A 7,639-nucleotide genomic window follows, 5' to 3' on the forward strand; every position below is an offset into this window, starting at 1 on the left:
TACATGAGAAAATTAAGGGGGTTTTGCTTCCAAGCTCAGGAAGACTGAATGGGATCACTTGGCTGATGAAGGTGGGGTGGGTGATAGATATTCTCATCTCCCATTTGACCAAAAATTGGTTCTCTTTTTTTTTTTTTTTTCCTAGAGCAGCACATGATAGTAAAATATTTTAGCCTGCAGTTTTTGAAACTTAAGAAAGGCCTATATCTTACAGACAGCTAAAAAACAAACCAATCACAAACAAACATGCAATAGTTCCTCTGTCTCTTAAAGCTTCTTATGAAAGACAAAGACTTAACTTGTATCTACCTCTGAATCCAAGTTTCATCTTTCCACTCCATAATGTAAGACCTAGATATCATTTGCTGGGTTTTACATTAGTTAATTCAACTAAACACACTGGTAGGTTATTTACAGTCACGAGGTTAAGTTAGGAAAGTGAGCTCCCAGAACTCTCAATAGACAAAAATAATTGGTTTTAACTGTTTTTTTACCAAATGTTTTAATTCATTGCAAAAGGTGTTATTTTTCTGTTTGGGGTTTTTAGTGTTAAAGAATGCTGTGTTAATTTCAAGTATTCTGTTTGTATTTCTGTATTGTGTGATTAAAAATCTCCATATTGAACTTCAGCAGATTTTAGAAAGGAAGTTAGGCTTTATGAAACTGCTAGTGGTTGCTAGTTTCCCAGCTGTCTTAAACTTTCATAAATAGTAGACAGCTATATTCAATAAATGCCTGTTTTCTGTGCCTACTAAATTACAGGGTTCTGTGGCTACTGCAGGTCTTTATGCATCTGAGTAAGTTACTCAGAATTTGGACGCAGAAGTTGAAAAGGTAAAGGATGCAAGGTTAAAATTCATATTTTCAGTGGAAGTCCAAAATAATTTATGAAATTATGCTACTACTAAGTTTTAGTGTAGACCCACTTAACAGCCTAAACACAAACAAAGGAAGATTTCTATCAATTTCTGCATTGCCCTCTTGGTTGGCTTTAGCTATACATTGTCAGTACTAGTTAAGGTACTTTCTTATACTGATATTGAGCTGATTTTAATTCCACTAAAATCTAAGCTTGTTTTCTTCATATTGTAATTGAGATTCTACAATTTGCCTTCTCTGGAAGAAACTCTGTATATAGGAACCAATTCTAAACCCGTGATACCTAACAATTTTAACTGTTACATGTCCTAAATACTTGATTATAGAATTTTATTGCAGTTTAGTTATTGGGAATACATCTGCACTGTGATTAAATTCCTGCAGCTTTATATCAATATAAATGTCCAAATACAACACGTGGCATGTTACTGCTTTTTCATTTGTCACAGGAGACCTTTAAAATGGCAGCAAAAAAAAATTTCCTTAGCAGTTATTTTGCAAGATGGGGAAAAAACCTGGATGTAGGCCTTTTTTGGCCTCAGCTGCTACAGCTACTTGCAAGCTCTGTGTGTTGTAGTGACAACTTTGTAGCTGCTACAGCTACTTGCAAGCTCTGTGTGTTGTAGTGACAACTTTGTAGCAGAGATCTTCGACCTATCCTTACTCAAGTATCTCACTGCAATCTTACAGCACCTTGAGGTTTAACTGCTAATTTTTTTGCATCAATCTTGCCAGTATTTTTGAGGTAAAAAGTTGCATGTGAGACCCCCTAGATGGGCAGAGAAATCTCAGTGACCATGCTTATTAAGCCAGTGTAAAAATTCTTTTTTCAACCAAAGCTTTGCTAAAAGATCATCTTGGGTCTTTTAGGAATTGCTAGATTTCAAGTTGTAGCTAGACTTTTTTATTTTCGCCTTTCTGATTTTGAGAGAAATTTCTGTTTCTCTCCTGTTTAGTATTTCAAGGAACTGGATGATAGAAGAGTTCAGGCTTTGCCTTAAGATAGTTTTACATACTGCATTTATTGTGAATTAGATGTTGGCACTGAATAGTTGTCTTTTGGGGAAACAACTTGTTTCTCAGGTTAAAAAAAAAAACAAGCATTTGAATTTCCTGTGTAATATAATAATTTACAGAAGGGAGACTGTTTCTTTCAGCTCTTCTTTCGTTGAGAAGAATAAACTTTTAAACATTGTGTATTTTAAAAGGGTACTTAGTACTTAAGATTTATCAAGAAAATGCAGACAGGAAGAACGTAATTTTTAGCTGAAGTTAATTACAGATTTTTTTAAAGCTGTGTTATTTTCTAATAGGCTAGCTGAAAAACAGCTTTTACACTTGGATTTGGTTCTTAATGCTGTGAATGTGTCTTCTAGTTAAATTATTGCTAAGAGTATTTCAAGTAGTGTCCAGATGCTGAACTGGGAGTCAGATTTCTCCTACTAGATGTTCCTAACAATCTGACTCTTTCCAGAATATCTGGAAAGGTTGACTGAATTGTACTTAAAACTTTCCACAAAGGAGTATGCCTAAGTTTCACCCAAGTGAGTAAACACAGGAATCCTTTCTGCAAGTAATCCAGAGAGAGTGGTGACAACAACACTGAATTCTTCTCTCTCTCAGGAAAGTGCTTTGTCTTGGAGTAGAAGCCTGAGCTTGCCAGTGACTGCATGAAAAGAGTGGCTCCCAGGAACAGTGGTTATGCACTGAGAAAGGGACACCAAAGTATCCCACAGTTCCAGGTCCCTTGTCCTCAGCACTTAGGGAATTCTTGTATTTTACTTCTGGCCTGGTGGATGTAGGCAACTTCTTTTTAATAGTTTCATAGAGTGATGTTTGCATAATGAAAAATACTAATTTTGTAGAAGGAGGTGGCTATAGCTTCTTTCTCTCACAGCTCAAGAACTGAAAAGGCTAGAGCCAGAAGTCCAGAGTATTTACTCAAAGCTGGAGGAAATCAAACTAAAACCTCAACTTCTAGACAGGCCTGCATACCCAATTGGAAGGAAAGACCATTTTTAGGCCAAATGCTCTTAAAAGAGAATGAAAGGGAGTAAAATTTGCAAACTTCTAGTGAGTCTTCGCTGCTGACAAGTGATGAGCAGTGAGGGATGATGGGAGGAAAGCTGTGAAGAACGCGTGCAGTGTGACGTGCAGACGTACAGGTGCTGAAGTGTCAGTAGGCTGGGGGTGTCCCATCCTCCTGGGGGAGATGTGGGCTGTGACAAGAGCTCTGCCGGGGATTTGTAACTGGCCATTAACTCAAGTGCACACAATGCAATGTGTGTGCAATTGTCTTTGCTGACGAAGCTGTAGGACCGGATCAGCAACATGGGATGCCAAGAGATAAGGCTTTGTTACTCTGCTACCATATTTTGTACTTCTGAAAAGCAAGCAGGTATCTTCTTGTAATAGCAGGGTCTTGACAGTGCTCCCAGACATTTCTAAACAGGAAGAGGTAGCACACATATGCTTTAAAGGAAGCTGATTTTATTACTGTCCATATAGTAATGTGTTAATTTTGAGTGAGTTATGGAGCCAAAAATGCCAAAAGGTTTATACTCTTACGTCTTAATTTAGACAATGCATTAGAATCTTACAATAACAATGTTCTGTCATATTTTGGGTTCTTCTTTTAGAGTGAGAGGAAGACTGGAACATTCAATAGATGTGAGAGCTTGTTCTATAAATATTTTCCCCATTTTCCCTTGCCCAACCGGAAAGAAAAATTTTTGAAATAACTACAACAGTTCATTTTACTTAGCAAAAAGAATGAAAATTGAAGCATCTTTGACAGAAAAAGAAAGGCTTTGGTGACATTAGGGGTACAAACCCGAAATAAGGAATTATAGACAGCTCTTTTTCTGAAACAGTGTACTTTTGGGAATATGGTACACTGGGAGTTTAAGTTTTAATTTATTTTTGAAGCTTGAATTACAGAGAGAATTGTGTGGCCGAGGATGAATTTGGTGTAAGGAACAAGGATTATAGGCAGGGGGAAAAGCATTTCTAGTGTTATTTAATAGCTATAGTGTTATTCTAAAGTGCAATATCCAAGTGCTGTTCTAAAGATGGTTTTGTCTATAGACACTAGAACATTTTAGCTCAAGCATATCTTGACCTTGAGTTCATATTATACCTGTCTGCATGTCAGGTCATTTTCTAACTGATAATTTCTACTTTCAGGGCTTTATAAACCAACTCTTAAAAACTATATGTAATCAGCAGTTATCAAAACCAGGAAACAACTTGTTCTGAAGGCTAAGTAACTCTTAATTTGCATCTTCCTCCTCCATCTCTTTATTATGAGCAATGTGTAAGTACCAGCCTACAGTGAATGCTTCAATAAACTAAAATTGGGCTTTATGTCCCTAGACACCCTCTGGAGACTTCCATGACAGCATAAAGAAAATTAACAACTAGGTTTGCTATGTATTCACAAAACATTATAGAATCCTGGCATTTCTAGGTTGTTCTTTAACTAGATATATGAGTATTTTTCATCAGTTTGGATGCTAAGACCAGCTGCCATGTGAACAGTGAGCTATTGTTCAATAACTGATCCTGCTACCTTACATCTCCTTGGCACAATTTACTGAGTCAATACTCTGACCTTGCCCATTTCTGTTAGACCTGCTATGCTGGAATTCCAGTTTGAAATTATATAAAGGACTATATTAATCTACCTATGTTTGCTCACATACAATGCACCTGGACTTGGACATACTGTGTAAATATCATTTCTTTGTGTGTGGCAGTGCCTGTTTTCATCTTTCGCTGGAGTATGCTTGCATCATACTTTTTAAAAGATGAGCAGTGTAAACACATAATGTTTTCTGTAAGCAACTTGTGAGCAAAACCTCTCTTTTGCTCTCTTTTTTAATAATCAAGATGATAAATACTCCTGTGGTTTGCATGCTAGGCTTGTTTAATCTTAATGTGTGAAAACTGATTACAGACGGAAGGCAAAAAAATTAAAATAAGTGTCACCTAGAAGTCAGTTATTTTCATTTTGAGAAGTAGGGAACTCAAGTCAAATGAAAGATCAAACTGCAGAGGAAAAGAGAGCTTCAGTATTCAGAATGTGGGAGAAGGTGTTTTGCATGGATCTGGTACTGAAACCAATGACTGACAGAGGTTCCAGTAATAAAAGCTGCAGCAAAGCAGTATGGGCAGAGCGCTAAAGCAAGTGCTAGAGAGAGTTGCTAGTCAGGGATATCTGATATTGTGTAGCATTTTTGTAACTATCTCACTGGAATGTGATGATGATGGTGATCAAAGATTGCAAGAGGAAGAGGGAGGAATACCGATAAGGAAGAGGGTTCATTTTTTTTTGTCACATTTGGCTTGAATTATAAGGAGATACCAAAACAACATCAACACAATTGGGATTTGAAAAATCAAGCAAAAATCAGTTTGGGAATTTGTAACTCAAACCAGATGTGGCCAAATGTGACTGACCATTGATTCAAGAAATGGAAAAAAGCAAGAGAAGAAGGTGCAAGACTCCGTCCAGTTTTATGGGAGAGGAAGAGACAGGGCTGAGAAATCATTTGTATAACATGGACTGGAGCAAGATGGGTGAGTGGGTTAGAGGTAGGTCTACAGTAGAAGCTTCAGCTACTCAGTTAGGATTCAGTCTCAGTTAGGATTTAATATGGAATAGAGCCTGTCACACATCAGGAATGAAGGCAAGGAAGGGACTTGGCATTTCAGAGGGAGGTGATGGGGAGGTGGCTGGATGGAGGAACTCAAGCTGACTGCAAACACAGTTTCCACATATAGGCACTGGTGCAATGACAAAGGAGAGGCCAGCCCTGACGCACAACCGCCACCATTCTGGGAGAAGATGGGGGAGTTAAGGGTAGCAGAAAAAAGGACAGACTCATAGACGTGAATGGACAGAAATAGAATCACACTTCAACAGTGCAAATATCTTGGTAGTCTTCTCCAAAAAAAACCAAACCTGTGGCTTCTCCAGCTGATGTGGGAAAGTGGGAAGTCAGCTGAAATTGGTGTGAGTTAAACTGAAAATTAAACATGTTTTTATGCTGGGATACAGCATTCAGTTTTAGTAGTATCTAGAGTGATTCAACCTGCTTTAAACTGTTTTCATCAGCTAAGCTGCTGAATGCAAAACTGTATGTTAAGAGCCTTGCTAATAAAAAGTTTATTTAGTTTATATATTGTGTGCATCTCCTTGCTGTAAGCAGTGTGAACAAAAGTATTAAGTGTTTCAAAAAAAAACCATTCCAGGCAAACCCTCAAACTGTGTTACACACAGAAAATGTAAGAAACAAAATCTGAAGTTTCTGCTTAGATGTGTTTTTAAGGTGAAGAGCATAACTCTGTCAAAAAGGTGGGTATACTTGCAGACCATGAGTGTGGCAGATGAAAGAAACCTTAGATACCTTCTCTGATTTACTGAACCTTCCACAGAAAAGCAGCACCAAACAAGCTCTCCCAGAAATTGAATGGTTGAAACCAGAGAGCACAAGCTGCACAGTGAAAATAGAGCACACAGCAAAATTTCTGAACTGCAGGATGCAAAGTTGATTGCCCTTGCTTATGCTCATAACCTTTTCCTTACCTGTAGAAATGCCTCAACCCATGAGCCTTCCATCCTTCTCTTTTCTCATTCTACGATTCTCCCATCGTGCTGGGGAGTGTGTGAGTGGCTGCGTGGGACCTTAGCTGTCTGATGGGGTTAGCCGACAACAGTATCTTCTATACCATAAAGGAAATACCAGGTGAAGTTAATGCACTAGCTCTAGGGATAAGGCAGATATTGATGTAATTTATTGGAAATTGAAATTTATTGGATCATGTAATTATGTCCTTTACCATCTACCTCAGAAACTTCCAGTAACAGAAGACCAAACCAGTAAGCTAACAAGCATATTTCCTCTAATGTACTGAGGTGAAAATCATGACAAAAAAATAAGTTAAAATGGAAGGAAGGCTTCAGAATAATGAATAGGATTTGTTACATTAATTAGGTATTACAATTAAAGCCATGGCTCAGGGGTTTGTATGTCTAAGCTTTTTAATGCAAGCCTAACTTCATATTGATATAGGAGAAGCTCAGGTGTACTAATGTGTAGGCTTTTCATCAACTGGACAGCAGCTGAAACTGCATTACAAACCAAATTATATCACCTGCTAGGCACCCTCAAGTTGGAATTCTAGAATATTTTGAGCTGAAAGGGACCCACAACTCTTAAATACTAAATTTTTTAAGTAAGTACCAAAGCTGGTAAATTCAGCTGTCTGGGAAACTGGATTTGAAGAGCCCTAAATCATGAAACATGAACAACTATGCTCTCAACTATGGCCTAGCAATCTGCTAGGGGTTTTTTGAGCCCCTAGCAGATTGCAGTCTGGGCAGCAAAGGACTTGGTCGTTGTTGTAGAAGGCCCCTATACATTGCATGTATTGATTGTCCTTTCACCTCAAAAATTCTCCAGCTGTTTTTTAAATACAACAGTTCTACAAGATTCTTTCTGAAAAATCTTATCCACTGATAATCTGCTATCCAAACTATTAGCTTGAGTCGAGTAACAACAATCCAAAACCTCAGTCTACAAGAGCTGTTGGACCAGCAGGTCTTCAGCCAGAAAACCTGGAAATTCTCACAGAACAGTCAGTACATCTCCTTCAGAAAGAATTTCAACTGCTTAAGAATTGCTTAAATCTTTTAAAGATTTTACGTGCTCTGATGCAAACACTCTCACAGCTTTTGTGGAGCTCAGAAGTATTG

Source organism: Passer domesticus, chromosome 1, assembly GCF_036417665.1.
Source record: "Passer domesticus isolate bPasDom1 chromosome 1, bPasDom1.hap1, whole genome shotgun sequence".
In the NCBI taxonomy this organism is placed as follows: Eukaryota; Metazoa; Chordata; class Aves; order Passeriformes; family Passeridae; genus Passer; species Passer domesticus.